Raw genomic sequence first — 23194 nt, 5'->3', positions numbered from 1 at the left:
TATACTCACCAGTGAAAGTAGGTTTTGGTTAAATTAGGACATTGAGGAAAGGAAACTTACTGTATTGGTCCATTTCAAATGTCAGTTTGAGTGCAGGATGGAGCTCATTGAGACATGTAAGGACATACTTACAGGCAGCTGCTGATTCAAATATTACAAACATATCAAAGTATTGGAAATAGGCAAGTGGTGTCATTGCATTGAAGACACTTTCTGCATGGAACCCAGGAAAAATGTTTGCAAGATCTGGACCTCGGAATCCGATGGCAACACCATCTGTTTGGGCGTATGTGGTGTTGTTGAAACTGAACTCAACTATGTGAGTTGCTGAGCTCATTTGATTTATGCAGTATTGCCGTATCTAGTTTGCCATGATATCATGCCATGATGCAGGTATCTATGACACGCATGAGGAATATGTTAGTGAATAAGCTAGCAATGTCAACTGAGCACACAGACACTGCATTGCTATCTATATACAATTTTTGTCTGGTCTTTGCAAATGTGTGGGAATCCTTCCACCATACAATTGAAATACTTAATCAAAACTGGTTGTAGCAATTCACCCAACAATTTGGCCTGTTCATGTTGTCAACTGATCATGGATAAGATAGGGTATGAAGGGATATCATTTCTGTGTGTTACTGGCAGCCCATTACAAATGTAGATACAGCGAAACAGGACAGACTCTGTCATACATGTATATCCTGAACTCATTGCTCTTTCAAAAGTGCAGCAAATGCCTTTTTTTCTTTCTAAAAATGAAACCAGCTTTGTTTGTAATATCAACAAGCCAGAAAGCTTCACACCCTTCAGAGAAAATCAGGGAGGAGGCTTGTACTTCATTTCAGTGAGCAGATGGTTTTTATTCACTGGTAAGAAGAGCCCTGTATAATATCAGTGCCAGCCACCTGAAGAGAAGCAGTTCACTCATTGCGCAGAAAGGTTCACTGCTTTACAAAAATGAGGCCAAGACAAACTGTGAACTAAATTTCACAATGCTCGGGAGGAACCTGACTGAGTTAAATTGGTTTTGAGTAAAGCTGTTTAGATATGCTCCAGTTCCAATTCCAGTTAAGAATGGCGTACACTTTGTTCATATCATTATACTATCTTCATACTCATGAAGAAAACGTATTTCAGGTCCTTTGTCAGTTTTACTGCTATGTATGATCATGTCCAGCCTTTGAGGCCTTGCAATGCTGTCAAACATTCAAGCTGCATGTGCGAAGCAGACAAGTTGTTCAGAATCCCTCAATGTAGACAGGACTTCAAGGATTCACTGTATTCCGTGGGGGGCTGCCTTGTGGTGGAATATCGGGGAGTAGAGAATTTTGAACTCGCTAATAATCTTCCCGTTTGTGGGTTGAAAACACACCAAAATTGAAGCCATGCAGAAGCACAAACCCTGCGCTTTCAGAAAGTACAGGATCAGAGAGATTTCTGTATGTTTTAGTGGCATTGCTAGTTGTTGTTAATCATTGCCAAATTGCTTCTGTTTAAGTGAATTTATGGTGCGAGCATGATTCGAACTGGTACTGTCTATGGCGCAGTCACCTATTGAAATAATCTAATAATATAAATGGATCAAATTGAAAAATGAAAGAAATTTGTGTATTTCAGACAAAGCACAGGATTACACACCGTGCAAATTAGGAAGCCAATATCATCTTATATAAATATCCTTTGAATCTCACAACTATTTCACTTTAGCATCATCAATACATTTCAAAATGAAAATTAGTGTAGCTGGGTTTTAATGCACTCTTGAAGAAATTCAATGAAAAGATTAACTATTCTTAACTTACCTGTGAGTTCAACTATGTATTAATTTTTTGGGTTTAGTCTTTATTGTATCTCTGTTTCAGGAATGCAAATAGTCGTTTGGTAGCATTGAACTTCAGTATTGTGGGAATGGTGCTGGTGGGGAGTTGAGGGGAGAAACAGTGTAGAGATTGGAGATTAGCCTTGAATTGTTTAGTAGGCTGAGGGATCAACTTGTGCTCCAATTTCCCATATTCCTATAAGTACTTATTCCATATAAGGCGCTTTGAGATGTCTGATTACTGTGAGAGATATTTTGGAAGTGAATGTGCTCTCTCACTTGTGCGTCTTTCTTTCTCTCACGTGAATGTGTCATCTGATTTCATAGCTTTTTTTAAGAAAAAAAGGTAAAAGGACTTTTCTGCTTTAAAAATCTGTGTATATTGAAAGTTAAATTTTAAAAGAGCAAATGTCGCTACAAGATAAACTTTGCCTGAGTGGCCTCAATTACACTGTATTGTTTCAGAGCTTGTTGAACTGTACCATCTCATTCACAACACATAGACTGGAGACTTTCACATTTCACCTAACTATGGGCAACACAATGGGTCCTCCTAATGTTTTGGTGTCTGTTGAGTTCATCTTGCTTTAACATTAAATGCAGCATTTGAAAAACCAACTTCCTCAGCTGAAAGATGAGATATGAGTCTAGCTCCAAAATCTAGACTAATCAACCCTCGTAGTTCTGGAACAGACACCTCTCCATGTTGAAATTTATGCAACTGACTGTACCCCTACCTTGGGGTGCAGAACGTCAAAAAGAAGACTTTGAGAAGCCACCCTTCAATCGAAACTGTGACAAAGGAAGGACAAAGGGAAAAAGGTGTACAGAAATCAATATTATTCTGCTGAAGGTAAGTCAGGCAGGATATACTGAAACCACAGAACTGGTGAAGAATAAGGAAACTTCTCTCTCTTCTAAATTCTGCTCTTCTGAAGAACTTACCTAGACAAAGGTGACCTTTTCACTTTAACAATAGTGAACTCAAGTAATGGTACTCCAATGGTATATCATTGAGATGTATTGGGACTCCCTTCATAACTATTCTTTTTGTCCAAGCTGTAGTTGTTTCAAAGTTGGTATGTGTAATTTCTTGTCGATAACTGTATCTTCTTTATCCCCTTTGAAGCCTCACTAGCAGCATGTAACAAACTAATCTTTAACTTACTTAAACAAAAACTTGATTTCTGATCTACTTTACCTTGAAGCATTGCAAATTACAAGGGGGCTACTTGACCAAGTAGTGGACACGCCTGCTGGTTGTGACACTTTTTTTTTCCCTCAGAAACCATCCTTCCTTCCTTCCTTGCACTCCTTACCCCACCTTCCCCAGATACATTCAGAGCCGTCCATTACAGTTCTTGGGATCAATGGTTGGATGTCTTTTCCATTCTCTGAACAGATGTTGGCTGACCTATTGAATGTTTCTGGCATCTTTTTTGCACTTTCCAGCAACTGTAAAACAATGTTTTTGTTCATCAGCTGTGCAGCATCCTAGTCAAGTTATTTTATTTTTATATTTTATTTTACTTCAAGACTTCTACGTTTACTTTCTTAACCATTTAACTTTGCCGTAAATTTATTGCCCTGACACACCTCAGTGATGTTCAAATAATTGTTCCTACATTTCTGGTCTCAAGGGTAAAAGTAGAACTAAAACAAGGTGCAAGCTAATTTGCATTTGTTACATTATGGTGTTTACTTTCTACTTAAATATCATTTGAATGGTATAGATACGTATCTTAATATTGTTAACATATCATAAAGTCCCTCAAACTAATTGCAGTCACAAAGTAATAATGAGAATTAAAGTATAATTGGTGGATGTCCCATGTGAGCATGTCACTTAAATAGCAATTTTTGACTTTCCAGGATGTTTTCATAGAATTGCTCTCAGACTTCAAATAAATGGAAATTAAAGCCTTTTGGATGTTGAAACCACTTCTGGAAGATTTTTAAAAAAAGGTTAAAATGCAAGTAGGGATTTTGGTAATAAAATGGGTAGTTATATGCCAGCTGGAGACATAGAACATTCTAACAGAAACATTGACTGATATAGATTGATCAGCACCTGCGAGAGAGAATAGGTAAATAATTTTTGTATAAATTTTAAGGTAATGCATTATTAATCTGTTTTTTCACAGGTAATTACCAGCCTGCTGGCAAGCTTTCAGCATTTTTTATGTTTATATCTGAATTCCATCATTTTTCCTGTTTTTTTTTGTCAAGATATAATCAAACATAAATTGCATCTGATTTTCCTCTGCAATACTGGTTACACAAGACTTAGAAAATCTAATGGAGATAAACAGCCTACTTAGTGAATACTGATAAGAAATTAAGGATCTCTCTTTGTGGGCTGTGAATATCTCATCCTGTTTGTGCTTTTCCATTCTCTGAATACATTTATTCTGATATAAAGTACATAATTGAAACCATTTAGAGAGAGTTATACAGCAACTCTAGCTTAGAAGTATTTTGACTTGCTATATAGAATTAATATTTCTTTAAATTCCTTGTTTGATCGGAGCATGGTGGAATAAGAGCGGGGAAGTGGCAGTAATAGGATAGCTCTCGAAAGAGCTGGTGCAGATTATGTTATGCCTCACATCTAAATGCAATGAACCATTAAGAGAGATGCTGACGATATCATCATCATGACATGTGACCTGAGGGTACAATGTTCTCAGTTTCAATTTAGCTGTGGCCTCTTGATGCATGATATGCTGATGTAAGTTTGCTGTTGTTTGTAACCAAATAGTTGAGTATTAACCTAGAAAAGCACAAATAGGGATGAGATATTCACACTCCAAAAAGAGAGATCCTTAATTTCTTATCAATATTCACTAAGTAGACTGTTTATCTCCATTAGATTTTCTAAGTCTTGTGTCACCACTGTAACAGAGGAAAGTCAGACCACAGTTAATGATCTCTAAGATGGTGGTGGAGTAGGGGAGCTGAGCCTGGACTTGTCCGCTCCTGTCGGCTTTCTTTCATTTCTTTACCTTTCTTTTTCTTTCTACTTTTGCTCTTTTTCTTTGTTTTCTTTCTAAAGACTGGAGAGTGCCACGTGAAGGAGGAGGCCTCTGGTGGCAGTGGCAGCAATGCCAGGGCACGCTAGACATGGCTCTACCCCAGCCCGGGGGATCCCGTCGAGCATAGAACATATCTTGTGCTGACTCCTGTGGCTCGAAGGCACCTGAAGGAGCAGAAGCATCGGTAAAAGGGATGGACGGGAGATTGGCGGCAGCGTCCGGAGGAGCATTGGATGGCGAACAGGCAGCTTCTCCTGACCCAGTACAAGGTGACTTACAGTGGCCCAGCATGGCAGTCTCCGCCCAGCGTAGCGTTCTTTGGTGGAGGTTTCTGGCCCAGCATTCCAGTAGCCTGGTGTGGTGGTCTTGTTCCGGCATGGCGGTCTTGTCCAGGAGTGGTGGCCTCGGCCTGGCATGGCGGTCTTCCGCGTAGGCTTCTGGCCAGTATTCTAACAGCCTGGTGTGGCGGTCTTGTCCCAGAATGGCAGTCTCGTCCCAGCTGCATCTTCAGGGTATTCCATTGTTCCTTAATCAGTTTTCCCCAAACCCAGGAGCCGTTAACTGAACTGTGATGAACTTAGTCTTGTTTTTACATTTTTTTATTTTTAAGTATGACTTCTAATATAATATAGGTGCAGTGGTGTGGCAACTTATAAAACTTTACACTGAATTTTTCATGTAAAAGTACACATGACAATAAATTTCTATTCTACACTGGTGTGCCTGTGACTGTAAAATATGTATTTACCATAAACTACAACAAACATTGTTTAAAATCTTTTCGTACTGTTGCCAGTGTCTAGTGCTTGTGGTGTTAATGGAACAGACATAAGTCTTGCCTCATCAGGTACAAATACCCTGCTGGAATGAAAAGTCCACATCCATGATTCTATGATTTTTGGGGGAGCTGGTCAATTGCTTTTGACTTCAATTACCATCCTCCCTCCTCCCTCACTTACAAACGTTGCTCAGTCTCATTTACAGTTGCAGGTTCTCTACGTGTGGAATTTGCAAACTATCAAATTACATCCTTGTAAATTTCCATATAGATGTTTCATTGTGTGGCTCCAAGTTCCTCCAGAAATGTGGTGATGCCTTAGACAGTGGAATCCAGCTTTCCATTAGAGCTATTAGTGGCAACAGTATAAGTTTTATTGTCAATCCATCTGTATTTCGACTCTACTAATACTACTTGTCATGTTGCATGGGTAATCTGACCAAATTATTGTGCAAAGTGCAGATAATTATCAGTCTAACATGCGAAAACCTTACCCATTTTTCGCTAAAGGGGCAGGATCCTAATTTTTGGACACCTGGCATCACAGCATTTTCTTCAAGTATTTTTGGATTCTTTGTTGCACTAAAGGTGCAATATAAATGTATGCTATTTGGATTTTCTGTTGTGGTGCATGTAATTGAATAAGTTATATTCTAAAATGTGAGTAGTAATTTTCAGTGAAGGATAGTGTACAGGCTGACATTCTCTGAGATTTAAGACTGGCTGTATATGCTAATATAGTTCACTCTTTGGTCAATCGCAATGAGTAAAATTCGTTTGAACAGCTTTAAATGTTCATAATTGCTTAATATTTTCTCCCCAAGAAAGGACAACTGAAGTGCAAATCACATATCCGTATTGATGAAGTGGAGTTTTTTTCTGTGCTCAAATGGATTGGGGAAAGATTTCCCTGGTGTGCTTGGTGTTGCAAAATCATCATTTTTGAAAATAATGAATTTATGATTCTGCTATATGAGGCACTGAAATGAAAACTTTACGGTCTGTGGTTGGAGTAGAGTTGAGGAGCTTGTCTCCGCATTTGCTCTATGATGTGCCTGATAGTGAGTCATTTTGTACTAATACTGCATATAAAATTGGAAAGTTTTATTCTTTGTACCTACATATTATTTCATCTGATGATTATCAGAAAATGGCCAGCGTTATTTTCACAGTTAGTGCTGGTCAATTACATTGGTTCATTTACTGGTTGGTCTTTTGCTGCTTTTTAATTTCTGCTTTTTGATCCGGAGAAGATTCCCATTAGATGTTCATACAAGTCACCAATGTGAATTTCCTTCTTCATAGCTCTGAACATAGGAGGTGAAAAACAATATACACACCCCATTGGAGTGTTTATAAAAAAAAAACACCCTCCAGCTGTTTATATCTTCCCTCAGTTCTTGGCATTGTTTTGCTATTTGCATGTGAGAAAAACAAAAAATTACAAATGCAGGATGAGATAATCTGTTCTTACACATAATGGAAAGTTGTTGCTGGGGAAACAAATTATTGGAAGGTAAGAAATGACATACATGCTTTCCCCTATACAAATACTATGCACCAGTAATTTTTTTAAGTTATGTATTTTCTTAAAAATGTGGATGTTCTTGAACTTACAGTTCTGACACACATGCTAAACTACTTACAGTGACTAAAGTGAAGGTCCTGAGATTCTTTAGAAAAAGAAAATATCGGATTGATACGTGGTTGAAGCATGGTCTGTTATGGAGGAAATTGTAGACGAGTAGTTTTACATAAGCTTCATAATTATGGAAGTCTAAAAGCAGTATTGTTCAAGGTACAGATGTAAGTATTGAGTCAATAATTCATTCCAAATTACATTTGAAGAATGATTATATTAGTGTACCAGTAACCTGCAGCAAGTGTGTCGGAGTTAATACAGTATTGTTGCATCCTCCTTGGGCGTGGTGCATGAAACATAGCAAGCAACAATGATGCAGCAATAGCATTTATCTTGTAGAGCATGTATGGTAGATGGTATGTCTGCAACCTGACCCTGCATTGTGTCATTGTCTAAGGCCTTGTGTGGGATTTTTGACCAGGTGGCCAATTAGTGACTAGGGTATGCTCCTGAGACTGGAGGAAAGAATTGGAGGCAGGAAATGTTGATAAGAGAAGTGTGATAATTTCCAATTTACGTATGGAATCATTGATACCTCAATAGTTCTGATACAGTGGTTGGTGTGCTCGCCGAGCTGGTTTGTTATCTCGCAGACATTTCATTACCCGGCTGGGTAACATCATCAGTGCAGCCTCCGATGAAGCGCTGTTGTGTTTTCACACCTGGTATTTAAACTCTGGGGTCTGTTTGATTTGATTACCACGTTTCTGGTTTTCCTTCACCGTGGTGTGTATATATAGGGTCCACTACTGTGTGTTTGTTGATGGCCGCCTTGGTGGAGAACCAGGCCCCTAGGAATTCCCGTGCATGTCTCTGTTTGGCCTGTCCTAGGATCCTGGTGTGCCCCAATCGAACTGGTGGTTCTCCTTGTCCGTGTGAATGGAGACGAGTGAGTATTGGTCGTGTCTTTTTGTAGCTAGTTGGTGTTCATGTATTCTTGTGGCCAATTTTCTTCCTGTCTGTCCAATGTAGTGGTTGTCGCAGTCCTTGCATGGAATTTTGTATATCACGTTGGTTCTGTCCATAATGGGTAAGGGGTCTTTGGTTTGAGTTAGCAGTTGGCGTGGGGTCAATGTGGGTTTGTGTGCCACTCTGATGTCCAGTGGTTGTGGGAGTCTTGTGGTCAGTTTGGATATGTTCTTGATATATGGTAACGTGACCAGTGTGTACAGTATGAGTGTATGTACTGTATCTTCCTGTTGTTTGTGTGATAGGCATCGTTGGATCCAGTTGTTTGAGTATCCGTTGTTCTCAAATATTTGGTAGAGGTACTTTTCTTCATTTTGGCGTAGTTTAGTGTTGCTAGAGTGTGTTGTCACTCGTTTAAGTAGTGTTTTCACGCAACTTCGTTTGTTAGTGTTGGGGTGGTTACTGTTGAAATTCAGCACTTGATCAGTGTGTGTGGCTTTTCTGTGTACCTTCGTTAAGAATTCCCCATTGGCCCTGCCTTCTACCATGACGTCCAGGAATGGGAGCTGTTCGTTCTTTTCCTCTTCCCTGATGAATTTGATGCTGGTGAGGGTGTTGTTTATAAGTTGGTGTGTCTCCTCTAGTTTGGTCCATTTGATGATGACGAAAGTGTCGTCCACATATCAGATCCATAGTTTGGGTTGGATTTGCGGAACGGCCATGCTTTCGAGTCTCTGCATCACCGCACTAATCTCAGACTAATAGCAGAAGCAGTGATTCACATGGTTAAGGAGAACCACCAGTTCGATTGGGACAACACCAGGACCCTAGGACAGGCCAAACAGACATGCACGGGAATTCCTAGAGGCCTGGTTCTCCACCAAGAAGGCCATCAACAAACACACAGTACTGGACCCTATATATACACCACTGCAAAGTAAAACCGGAAATAAGGTAATCAAATCCAATGGACCCCAGAGTTTAAATACCAGGTGGGAAAACATAACAGCGCTTCATTGAAGGCTGCACTGATGATGTTACCCAACAGGGTAATGAAACATCTGTGAACTAACAAACCAGCTCGGCGAGTGAGCCAACCACAGTGTCCACGACCCGAGCTACAAATCTACTCAAGAACCTTGGTTGGCATACAGCTAATTTGCACAGGAGTCAGACATTAGCATTTTTAAATATCAGCAGTCAGAATTGGGGGAATTGATGGAAAAATTCGCCACCAAAAGTCTCCAAAACACCTGGGAAAATTTAGTCATGGAAGTGACCAATGAAGGAATAGTCATCGCAGTAAATACAATGGACTGAACCAGTGAGATGCTGTGTTAGGTCACAGGCTGGTATTCTGTACAATTGTAGCTTAAAGCTCATGATAAATGGAAGAAATAAACAAAAATATCACCAGCTCTATTTTACCTCCTAGAATGCATTACCTCACATTTCTTCACACTATATTCCATATACCAGGTTTTTGACCACACTTAACCTGTTTATATCCCTCTGCAGACTCTGTGTCATCCTCACCACCTGCCTTTCCACTTACTTTTGCAAACTTGGCTATAGTACATTCACTTTCCTCATCCAAGACATTAATATATATTGTAAATAATTGTGGCAACAGCACTAATCGCTATGGCGTACCATTATTTACAGGTTGCCATCATGAGAGTGACCCCCTTATCTCAATTCAGTCTTCTAATGTTAACCAGTCCTCTTTCAATGTTAATATGCTGCCTCCAACACCAAAGGCTCTTACCTTACTAAGTATCATAATATGTGGCACCTCACTAAATACCTTTTGGAAACCCAAATATATTACAGCTATTGTTTTCCCTTTATTCTGCTTGCTACCTCCTCAAAGAATTTTTCGTAAATTTGCTTGTCATGATTTCCCCTTCATGAAGCCCTGCTGACTCTGCTTGATCATATTATGCTTTTCTAAATGCTCTGCAGTTAGATCTTTTATAAAAAGACTCTACATTTTTCCTAATTACAGAAATTAAGCTAGCTAGCCAGTTTTTGTCTCCTTCACTTTCGAAGTAAAGGTGTTACATTTGCAGTTTTACAATCCTGTGAGACTTTTCCAGAATCTAAGGACTGTAAGATTACTACCAGTGCATCCATTATCTTCTGTGGCTACTTTCTTCTAATGTCCTAGGATGCATCCCTTCAGGTCCAGGGGACTTACCTGTCTTTAGCCCCATTAGTTTTCCATCAGTTTTCTGTAGTGATACCCTGTATGTTTATTTTGTCTGGGATTCTAATGAGTATCTTCTACTGTGAAGACGTGCAAAGTATTTATTCTACTCTTCTGGCATTTCCTGGCTCCCTATTATTATTTCCTCAGAGTCATAGAGCTATGTTCACTTCGGCTTCCATTTTCCTTTTTATGTATTTAAAGAAGGTCTTGCTGTCTGTCTTTATATTACTTGGAAGTTTGCCCTCAAAGTTTACTTTCTTTTTTTTTTGATTAAACAAAGTACTGCAGATGCTGGATATCCGGAAAAGAAAATGAAAACACTGGAGAAGCTCAGCAGGTCTGGCAGTTTCCTCAGTTCTGGACTCAAAATTTTAACTGTTTTCTGTGCCAGACCTCCTGAGATTCTGCAGCATTTTGTCTTTTGGTTGTAAAATGTTGTTCATGCTTAAAACAAGTCTTCATAGCTAACCCACTGGGCTGTTGGTTTGGCCAAACTTTGGTGAGATATTTTTGTTCTCCCTTCTGCTCTTGCTCTATTTAGGTGAGCTAATTATGAATTGCTGGCCATGGTGCTGCTGTGGACTGAGTCAATGACTCTATTTCATGAACGCACACACTAACATGCCTGGTAAGGTTATTGACTAGCCTCCTGCAGAGTGCATTCCCAGTTTCCAGCTGTCTGTGTAGCATAGATATTTTCTAATCAGCCTGTTCTGAGATGCTTTTACATACCTCTGGAGCAGGTGGAACTTCAACCCAGGCCTCCTGGCTCAGAGGTATGGACACTAATAGTAAAATACAAGAGCCCCCTGTTTCATGGACAAATCTCATAGGGCAGAGTTAATATCCCTTGGTTTATGAAGGCGTACTTGCAAGTTCTTTCTCATCTAGGAGGGAGACCGACGTTTGTTATCTGTCTTTCTGACCAACTTCTTACCATAGATGCAACTCCATTTAACTGAGTAAAGCTCTTTTTCAATTACCTCTGCAGTGTTTCTGTATTTGGTAATATCTATGATGTATAGTAGATTTTCTTTTCTTTATTCATTCACGGGATAAGGGCGTCACTGGCTAGGCCAGCATTTATTGCCCATTCCTAATTGCCCAGAGGGCAGTTATGAGTCAACCACGTTGCTGTGGGCACGTTGCTGTGGGTCTGGAGTCACATGTAGGCCAGACCAGGTAAGGAAGGCAGTTTCCTTCCATCCAGATGGATTTTTCCAACAATTGATTCATGGTCATCATTAGACTCTTAATTCCAGATATTTATTGAATTCAAATTCCACCAGCTGGTGCGGCGGGATTTGAACCCAGGTCCCCAGAACATTACCTGTGTCTCTGGACTAAGAGCCCAGCAGTAATACTATTAAGCCATTGCCTTCCCAATGATTAGTTTACAACATCCATCTGCTTGTTTCTGGAAGAAGTCTGCTCCTAAGCCTGTAGTTGAAACATTGGAAAGGATGACATTTGTAGTGGCCTAGGTTGTCTGTGTGTGTTATTGGCCTGTATTTTCCACTGGCCAAGCATTAAGTTACACCAACATAGATGGGAATTGCACATAGGGACAATTTGGAAACCCCATCCTAGCAGACTCTGAAGGAATTGCCCAGAAAATTGAAGATTTCAAGAACCAATTCCTCCATATTTAGAACCCTCCAAAAGTCTGCACCTAAATTGGAGACTTTAGAGGGTTTTGATGAAATTGAGTATAATATTTACTCAGGAAAAGTTGGACTATTAAATACATTGTCCAGCACCTGACTAACTATTCAAGGGACTGCATACTTACCTCTCACATTCCCAACTATATCTCTCCTAAACCCTTAACATTCCTCGTACCTGAGCTGCAATTCCGCTGACATGCCTACTACCAGATCTGACCCGACCCTGCCATCACCTGACTGGCCACCCACCCTTCCCAGCAGAACTGACTTCTCCCGTCTCCCTGACTTACACTAAAAGTTGTGTTGCTGAGCTTGCCACTTTGGACCTTGGCACCCTACTCATGTGTCACCCTTTCCGACTATTCATCTGGTATTCCATGCCTAGCTCTTCACTTGGCACCCTTGCCCTAGCACCCTCCCAACCTGGCACCCTGCTTAGCTGGCTGTCTACCTTAGATCCATCTGTCATCCTGCATACTTGGCATCCTACTTATCTGTGTCCCAACTCTGCCCCCATCTGGCATCTTACCCTCCCAGCACCCTACCATCACATTTGCTTTATGTACTTATACTTTGACAGTAGCTGTCATTGTGGTTGTCAGCACCGTTAAATACGGCAGCTGTTGACTGCTGTGAAAAGGGCCAATGGTTTGCCTTCCTCTGATAGTTCTGCCTCTACTTATCTGAGGCAGGTGAAAATGCAATCTCCTGTCAGAAATGCAGAGCTCTCTCCTTCCCGTTTATAAAAGGAAAGGGCAGGAGTGACGATCCGTGAGACTTCTCGGAAAATCCAGCCCAATGTCCCCGATCCTCTGAAAACCATTTTCCTGATGTTGGTTCCGACACTATCCTTGAGTCTTCTACATGACGCATCTCAAAGATTCTACAGTAGTCGTCAAGTGAATCAAAAATTTGAGCAACTGATTTAATTTCCCAAGAAATGTTTGCAAGTGTTAAAATGAATCCAGAGCGGGATACTCTCGAATATCTTGGTTTTCTGTGTATCTGCCATTATCCCAACACTGTTGACAGTGTGTTCCAATGAGTGAATAGAGTCTTTGGAGAATTCACATTGTTGTTAAGTACCTATAAGTGTGCGTTTTCAACCATTATTTACCTGATAATGTAATCACACTTGACTCTGTATGAAGCCTGAACTTAGTGAGATGTCCTTTGAGATAAATATCTTCTCATGAAAAGTCTTGGTCTGGATCACCTATTCCCTCTAAGAACACTTCAAGATTTTCTTCTATTGTAGACTGGTCTATCTCATTAATCTCTTTGTTTGTTTAGCAATTTACTTGCTTTTCTGTGACTGTAAGCTAATTTGGCACATTTTTTGGAAGTGGCTTACAGTGTACTAAAAAAGCATTTCTTTCTAGTAGCTGGACACTACTTGTGCCTGTCAGGTTTCCTTGCTCCACAGCACAAATGAGGGAAGATCTTTAGTATTACCAATCTGTCCTACACAGCATACTGGTTACACTTCTCTATTGTTGTTTTGTAACTTAAGACTGATTGATAGGTATTGACCGATCTCCTGTGATAACGTTGATTTTCTACTTTTAGAATTGATCTGTGCTGCTTCCAGACTTCAGCTTCACTCATCAATATTATAGCTTTCTCTAGAGTCAAATCTAATTTTAACTGGAATAAATGTGATGAAGACTCATCAGCAATTCAGACGATTGTTTCTCATGAGCTCTGACATTAAAACAGCATAGTTGTATTTTTCCACTAATCTGGAAATTATTGTTGGCATCCCAGATGCTGAACTCCTTTGTTAAACATTGCTTTTTCAATGAGTTTACTTATTCTGTGGCTAATAAAAAAAAGTTGCTGAGGCCTTTCGTAATTCTTCAAAAGTACCCATTGCTTCTATTAAATCTTAGTGAGCTGTAATGTCATCAGCGGTACTCCCAGCTACATGGAGAAGTGTATTCACTTGTTCAGCTTCTGATTTAGGACCTAATTTGGAAACGATGTGGCTAGTTCAGTTTGATTTCTGGTCAATGGTTAGAAGTCCCCACAACACCATTTCAAATAAAAGACCAGATGAGAAGATAAATTTGAAATAGATGTTGATACACTGTGGAGCTGGAAGAACATAGCAGGTCAGGCAGCATCAGAGGAGCAGGAAAGTCAATGTTTCGGGTCAGAACCCTTAAAAATAGGTGTGCCTGGTTATAAACACATTGCTGTTTGCTAGCCCCTTCTGTGTGTTTAAACGTGTGACACACTGAAAGGTACTATATAATTGGAGGTTTTCCTTTTATTTATCACTCTGACCCATGACATGGGTTATCAACTTTGGGGTTTTTTGTGCAAAGTTTGAAGGAGCTGGAATATTAGTCATCAGAACTAGACCTCTAGTACACAAGGGTGAACCAGAGGTACATTTGTTGTTGCTTTGTATGTCTTTCACTAACTGGACTATTGTCATTGGTTTGTAATGGCAAAGACTTCAAATTCTGGAAACTAAGCACTGATTGTCAAAAGCATCAGTGTTTGTCTGAGAGAAATTATAGGATTGTCATGTAATGAGGTTCAAATCCCTCATGGTGTACAGTGTCGATCATCTATTTGATTCTAGCCTGAAGGGTCTGAAGAAGGGCCACTGGACCTAAAGTGTCAACTCTGCTTTCTGTCCACACATGTTGCCAGATTGCTGAGTTTCTCCAGCTATTTCTGTTTTCATTTGATTTCCAGAATCTGCAGCGTTTTTGTTTAATAACTGTTGACTGTCTGTAAAGATGGGTGTTGTCTCTATATTTCATAAAAATTATGCCATACTTCCACAAAACAGATTTTGAAACCAAGTTTATAAATGCCCTGTGTTCTGATAAATAGCTATTACAGAAACTTGGCTGACAGGTGGACAAGACTGACAGCTTAATGTTCTGGGTTTTCGATGCTATAAGAAGGATAGAAAAGGAGGCAAGAAAGGAGGGGGCATGGCATTTTTGATTAAGGAATATATTACTGCTGTAACTAGAGAAGATATTTGTGAAAAATCATCCAGTGAAAATATATGGGTAGAAATTACAAATAAGAAAGGAATGGACAAGGTGGGTGGAGTTAAAGCCCAGAATCAACTATGATCATAAATAATGATGGAGAAGCCTCCACAGAATGTTAAAGGTTTGGATGGTGAAGAATTTGTCAAATGTGCTCAAGTATTCCATCACACTCCTGACTTCGGTCTTGTAGATGGTGCACTGGCTTTGAGTAATCAGGAGGTGACTCACTTGCCTCAGTATCCCTAGCCTGTGACCTGCTCTTGTAGCCACTGTAATTACACGGATAATTCAACTTGCTGAAAAATCAATTAAAAATAAATGACCATTTTTATTTATTTTGATCATCTCCATCATATGTATTACTTCAGGTTTATGCTCTGCAGTGATGCTTTCCCGACTCAAAGGGTTGTGAATCTTAGGATGTATCCGTTAATAAATATATAATCTGTGATGGAAGATTTTTGATCACTGGGGGAGAATGAATAGTCCACTTCTGTTATAATCAATGGTGTTTTTGTAGTGAAAGTGGTTACATTTTGTCGTGCAGAACAGCTTTGTTCAAGTTTCTACCTTGCTCAAGTATTTTGAGGAATTCTAGATCAGCACTAGAATTGATGATTTACAACTTTTCCAGAAGGTTATTCCGCTTATGCAGCTTTCTTTCCTCTGCAATTGTCAATTCTTTACCCACAGTAATCTGCATTTGTTTTAATAATAAGAAAATCAGAATTGGGAGATACAAAGATCAAATACATGCGTGCAAATGTGATGCACATTTCCTACACAACTGAAAAATATTATTATTCAGCTGATCAGATTGTATTGACCTATTTAGCTGAATTCAATGGACTTTTTCCCAAGACTATTAACATCCTGAGTGCTGTAGATGAGCTAATTCATAATTCATGGGCTGGAGGACACATGTTCAATTGTTGTATGCCTTCATAACCAATTAGTGTTTTTACATAACATTGAACTGCTATCAAATGAGTTTGCTGAGTCTGTGTTCTTCACTGGTTGAAAAATCAGCCTTGGGAACCAGGTTACCACTTCTGATTTTATTTTATAATAATCTTGCTACCAGCTTCACAGTGGAAAAATAGAGCAGAATATTGAGGTGGAAGAGTTGATGATTTAACATTTTTTTAAAAGGGCATAAAGTATCTCAAATAGTGAAAAAGAGAATAGAGAAGGAAGATGGATTTTTTTGGATATGTTTCATATTGGCTGTTTGAGAATGAAAAAGATATGAAGTAGTGTTAATGACGACACAAGCACATTAAAGAGTTATTTTTCAATGTTATAGGGTTGCATTCGTACTTACTTTAAGATGTTCGGTAGCTTTAATATTTATATTTATCACTTACATCACTCTGAACTAAATGCCATAAAGAATTATTTGGCCTTACATGAGCTGGAATTTATTTGTACATACTCTTTGTATGTAGGTTAAAGTAGTTATTTAAATGGGAAAATGCAAGATTTCAAGTTTCTATGTATGACCTGGCTGGTCAGTTCAACAATTATGAAAAGTTGAAAACCAAATTGGGAGAAACTCCTTTAATCTCTGAAGATAGGTACAGCAAGAGGAAATGTATTCTGTTTTGTTTATTAAAATGTGCAATGAAATATGCGTAACATTTTAAAATGTTTCTGCAGGTTTGAGTATTACATTTAAGAATATATATTGCACTACAAGTGCAATTATTTCAAATTCTGGTTGATTCAGATGATGGTGTGTTAGAGGATGGGAAATGTACCTCGCATGGTATACCACCATAATTCCATCCATTTTAGGGTCAGTAGTTTAAACTCCTTCTGTAATTATTTATAATCAATTAGCAAAGTTTGCAACTATTTTGGAAGCAGTATGGACATACAAGTTCATTATGCAGAAAAATATATACAAACATAAGATCTGTAATATGTTATAACAATGATCATTTACACTAGAAGCAAATTAAAGATGAGTTGGGACTTCAGAAGCTTTAGTCCAAATGCTGTTGCAGCAAGAAATCTTGGACACATTGTATATTTTCAGATTGTCTTAAAATGATACCAACCATGTGCTGTGTGCAATTAAAATTGATTCCTTCTTCTGTTTCACAGAGACAAAAGTGTGTGAACATTGACATCTCTTCTGACATGATAGTTTTATCTCTGGTTACTAGTATTCTTTAACCGTGTTAAATCTGGTCAAAGAGTCATAGAATGTGTGTGCCAATTATGCTGAATTGGTCCTCGGTTTAAAATACTTGGGATATAATTTAGACATGAATGTGTAAACTGATCCCATAACAAAACAGAATAACACACCTGTTCAGAATGTTGCAACTTAACTGCATTGGGGTCAGGCCCCAGCACCACAATTGGACCACGGCTATTCACATTGTACAATAACGATCTGGACGAAGGAACTGAGAGCACTTGCTAAGTTTGCGCAGGATACAAAGATATCTGGAGCAATAGGGCGTGTTAATGAAGCAGGGAGACTGCAGCAGGACTTCGACAGACTAGGAGAGTGATCAAAGCAGTAGCAGATGGAATACAATGTGAGAAAACGTGAGGTTATGCACTTTGGTGGGAAGACTAGAGGCATAGACTATTTTCTAAACGGGGAAAGGCTTCAGAAATCTGAAGGACAAAGAGACTAAGGACCCCTAGTTCAAGATTCTCATAAGGTAAACATGTAGGTTCAGTTGGCAGTTAGGAAGACAAATGCAATTTTAGCATTGATTTCAAAGGGGCGGGAATACAAGAGCAGAGATGTATTGCTGAGGCTGTATAAGGCTTTGGTCAGACTTCATTTGGAATATTGTGAGCAGTTTTGGGCCCCATATCTAAGGAAGAATGTGCTGGTGTTGGAGAGGGTCCAGAGGAGATTTATAATATAATCATCCTGGTATGAAGGACCAGTGGGCTGAGGAGTGGCAGATGGAGTTTAATTTAGATAAATGTGAGGTCCTGCATTTTGGAAAGGCAAATCAGGACAGTATTTATATATTTAATGGTCAAGACTTGCGGGAGTGTTGCTGAACAAAGAGACCTTAGAGTGTAGGCTCATAGTTCCTTGAAAGTGGCATTGCAGGTAGACAGGGTAGTGAAAGAGGCATTTGGTATGCTTGTCTTTATTGATCAGTGCATCGAGTATAGGAGTTGGGAGGTCATGTTGCAGCCATTCAGGATATTGGTTAGGCCACCTTTGGAATACTGCTTGCGATTCTGGTCTCCCTGCCATAGGAAAGATGTTGTGAAACTTGAAAGGGTTCAGAAAAGATTTGCGAGGTTGTTATTATTAGGGTTGGAGGGTTTCAGCTATAGGGAGAAGCTGAATAGACTGGGGTTATTTTCCCTGGAGCGTCAGAGGCTAAGGGGTGACCTTATAGAGGTTTATAAAATCATGAGGGGCATGGATAGGGTAAATAGACAAGATCTTTTCCCCAGCTTGGGGTAGTCCAAAACTAGAGGGCATAGGTTTAAGGTGAGCAGGAAAAGATTTAAAAGGGACCTAAGAGGCAATTTTTTCAGAGAATGTGGTGCGTGTATGGAATGAGCAGCAGAGGAAGAGGTGGAGGCTGGTATAATAACGACATTTAAAAGGCATCTGGATGGGTATATGAATAGGAAAGGTTGAGAGAGATGTGAGCCAAATGCTGGCAAATGGGATTAAGTTTATTTAGGATATCTGGTCAGCATGAACGAGTTGGATCGAAGGGTCTGTTTCTGTGCTGTATATTTCTATGACTCCATGACTAAATGCTAATGTAGTGTGAGAGCATCCATTTGATTCAGATGACTTTGAAGTCTGGTGACTAAACGAGCATATGGCATTATTAACCGAGATTCTGAAGTGGGAATTCCTTGAGAAATTCCCATAGCTTCCATTGGCTGCATTGGTTGTCTCAAAATTTACTTGTGTCTTTGTTCTAGCCTGCAGTTGCATGACATGTTGTTTGGGTTTTTGGCTCAACTGTTTATGGTTTTTCCTGAATTGTGTGGGTTTCAACTGCCCCATATAAAATGATGGGGAGAGTAAATGAAAGAGAATAGGGTGGGCCTTATACAACATGGTACAAGATTCCTATCTGACTGAAGAAGAGTAATACTGGAGTCGAAATACTGCTCTGTCTCTCTCTCTCTCCGTCTCTCCCTCTCTCTCTCTCCCCAGATGCTGCCAAATCTGCTAAGTTTCTCCAGCACTTTTTATTTCATTTCTGATTTCCAGCATCTTCAGTATTTTGCTTTTTTTTTAATTAGAATCCCCACAATGTGGAAACAGACCATTTGGTCCTATAAGTCCACACCGAGACCCTCCAAAGACCATTCCACTCAGACCCATTCCCCCTACCCTGACCTGTAACCCTGCATTTCCCATGGCCTACGCATCTAACCTAGCCATCCCTGAACACTATGGGTAATTTAGCATGGCCAATCCACTTAACTTGCACATCTTTGGATTGGGGGAGGGAACCGGAGCGCTCGGCGAAAACCCATGCAGACACAGAGGGGATCGTGCAAACACCACACAGACAGATGCATAAGCATAAGCTTAGTTCCATTTGGAAGAATCAGGAATTTTGTTTTGTTTAGAGGGAAAAATGCACAACATGGAAACCTTTGTTTTCAGTTTGCAGGAGTCCTGATTAACAGTGGAAGTGTGATGTGAAAGACTCTTGTAAAGGAGCTAGTTCAGAGAAGTCAGGAAATAGGTTACCTCAGGATAAGGGTTTTAGTTGAAAGTTCCACTTCAGAAGTGTTTGCTAGAACAATGCAGGGGTTATTCAAAGCTGAGCAAATCTTCAGTTCAGTTGTGTGAGTAATCAAAGGAGAAGCACTTCTAACAACAGCATTACCCAGATGTTATTTATTAAAACAAAGTACAGAATAAGATACTGCAAAATAGTAAGTCAATGGAAGCTTATCCACATTATGCTTACAACCAAAAGTGAACCAGTTTACATGGACTTGTCTGAGGATCAGACTGAAACAGGTGACCAGCTCACACTGTTTCAACCTCCATTTACTGATCAGATGACTCCAGTCCTCGAGCTAGTCTCAGTCACTCTGAGACATGCTTGCTTGTATTCCTTTGCCACACCAGCAGCCTGTGATGAAACCTTGACACTGTCTAGTCTTCAGCAGTTGGTCAGTTTGACCACCAGTTAAAACATCATAAGTGTGACAGTTTAATCTTTTGATCATTAATGCAACTGCTTGGTTTTAATAGAACAAGACTTATCTCACAGTTTTAATGAATCTTGACCTTAGGCCAGCTTGTTCAGGCTACTCACATAAGCTATTTCCTTGCAGTTTTAATGTCTTCCAAACAATCTTGTGATATTCACACAGCACAATGTATTAACAGCTTTGACTGACAAATGGTACAACACACATCTCGTGTAATGTATCTGTTTTAAACAGAACTTTAACCAGACACTCTGTGCCATCAGTTCAGTTACTCAGCTATTGTGTTGTAAACACACACATCCCTTCAGCAAGACATAGAAAATATTAAAGCCAGTGATCTTTCTAATTATTATGTCACTATCAGATTGACCTTTCCAATAAAGTGGGCTTCATTTTTTTTTTCTATTTTGGCTAATCAGCAAATTTTAGGGCTGTGACGACATGAAGATGTCTTTTGAGTCGAAGTGGTAGTATCCATACCTCCTCCAGAAATGTGTAATACAATCTCTGAATAGGTTGATTTAAAAAAAGATAAAAGCAATGAGGAGGTAGTAGGGGCATTAATATCTAAACATTGAATATCAAAAGAAAAATGGATAGTGTCAGAAGACTAGTAAGCAGGAAATACAGTTCCTAATCTAGGGTCTTTAGACTTTAACAGCAGCTGGCAAACAATACCAGCTTCTTTCTTCAAAGATCAGATAGTAGCATGGCTTGAGAATTGCTTAACAAACTGGATTAAGGAATAAATGGGTCATTCACAGGTGACCAGTGAGGCACTGCAAAAATCAGTGCTGTTCGCAATCTATATCATTGATTTAGATGTGGGGATCAATTGTAATATTTCCAAATTTGCTCGCAGTACAAAACCTGGTGGGAACGTGAGTTATAAGCAGGATACAAACAGATTTCAAGGATATTTAAACAAACTGAGTGAGTGGCTAATGGCATGGCAGATGAAATGTAATGTGGATAAGTGTGAGTTAATAATAAATGTGTGTAGTATTTCTTAAATGATGCAATATTGAAAAGTGCTGATGCTCAAAGGGACCTAGGTGTCCTTGTTCATGAGTAACTGAAAGCTAACCAACTTGGAAGGCAAGCAACGTGTTTAGTCTTCATTGCAAGAAGATCGGGTAGAAAGGCAAAGAAGTCTAGTTTCACTTGTAAATATCCCTGGTGAATACTCGTTCAGTTCTTGCCTCCTTGTCATAGAGGGTGTGCTGCCTAGGTTTACCAGATTGATTGCTGGAATGGTGGCATTATCCTATGATGAGAAATTTGTGGAAACTGGGCCTCTACTTGCTGGAGTTTAGAGGAATGAAATGCAATCTCATAGAAACTTACAACTACTGAAAGGGATAGACTGACTGGATCCAGAAATAATTTTTCCCTGGCGTGGGGTCTACAACCAAGGCACAGTCTCAGAATAAAAGGCAACCCATTTAGGACTGAAGTGAACTGAGGATGAATTTCTTCACTTGGTGGGTAGTGAATCTTGGAAATCTCTGGCACAAGAGGTCTGTGGAAGCTCCGGTATTAAGGATTGATAAGATTTCTAGTTACTCATGACATCAAGGGTTCTGGGAATAGCACAGGAATTCTGCTTTGAGGTGGATGATCACATATGATCTAGAATGAGGGAACAGGCTCAAGGGGCTGAATGGCCAACTGCTTAAATTTACCTGTGTTCTTATGACAAACCATTTAAAATCAGAAATGTAGGTATTGCCGTGCCTTGATCTAACATTTCACATGGGCTGTTTAAGAAACCTATAAAAGTTGACAAATTCTCAAATTTAGTTATTTTTCATTTATGTATCTGTGAACTGTGAGAATTTATACATCTTGGGTAAGAGAAACAGATTGACAACTTGAATGCATCCTGGTGACGTAACTGCATTCTGAGCCTACGAAAGTACAGAAGTGGCTGTGATTAAAATAAAATACAAATTTCACTTTTTCTTCTCAAACTAAATAAAATACTTCCCTATCCACAACTGGAACTTAGCCAGCACCACTCTCATGCTGTGAACAAATTTTTAAAACCTGTGGAGAAGATGTGAGACAAAGATGCAGCTTTGCACTTATCTCCTGGACATGGTCCAAGTGAACTCTATGCTGGACAGAAACTGTATTATTACAAGGTGCTGCAGGTTCCACTATGTGAAGGTGCTTGTGATTCTGCAAAGGACAACATAAACCTTAATTCTGGTTTGCTGGCTTTAGTCAGAAAATGCATACCACCAGGAGCAAAGCTGAAATTCTGCTCAGCATCAGCGGCTGGTGAGCCCACATGATTAGTGTTTTGTGCTAATAATGCCAAGCTTTATAGCTTCAATCCCTGTACTGATCAATGTACCATATTTCCAAGCATCCGTGTAGAGTTCCCAAAAGCAGGGTCTTGCTATACAGTGGTAGCACTCCTACGTTTACTCAGAAGATCCGGGTTCAAGTCCCACTTGCCCCAGAGGTATGGCATGACATGTCACGAGTTGATTAAAAATAAATTACGATTGTGCTTGTGTGCAATATGAAGGAATTGTTTAGGCTTGCTTGTCAATAGCGAGTCGGTTTAAAATGACATACAATTGCAGTTTTCAATTGTATTAGCAATATAAAGATGTAAGCAAAGTATACTGTTAAGACATTTACTAATACTCAAGATTTTACGTCTTATAATAGTATAACTTAAATGTGTCCTTCCAAAATCATTTATTCACCTGCAACTCTGATTTTATTCTTAGAATCATTTTGATTATACTATGAAACAGTATTTGTAATAAAATGCTAATCTACGTGGTAGGATACTTATACATATTCATATATTTTGATGATTTTACAAAGGGTCCTCCTAGCTCTTTGTGTTGGGGTATGTATGAAATGCATATAAATTATATATTTGCATAAACAGTTTAT

At 39.3% G+C, this 23194-nt stretch overlaps 1 protein-coding gene across 2 annotated transcripts in view; it reads left to right on the top strand.

Annotated features, from left to right (window-relative positions):
• The window catches only part of chn2 (chimerin 2), a 346878-nt gene that overhangs the window by 166369 nt on the left and 157315 nt on the right, over positions 1-23194 (top strand). The gene's annotated exons all lie outside the window — the stretch shown is intronic.

Source organism: Rhincodon typus, chromosome 2 (assembly GCF_021869965.1).
Source record: "Rhincodon typus isolate 14 chromosome 2, sRhiTyp1.1, whole genome shotgun sequence".
Taxonomy (NCBI): Eukaryota; Metazoa; Chordata; class Chondrichthyes; order Orectolobiformes; family Rhincodontidae; genus Rhincodon; species Rhincodon typus.
This window is presented reverse-complemented; position numbering and strand designations above follow the sequence as displayed.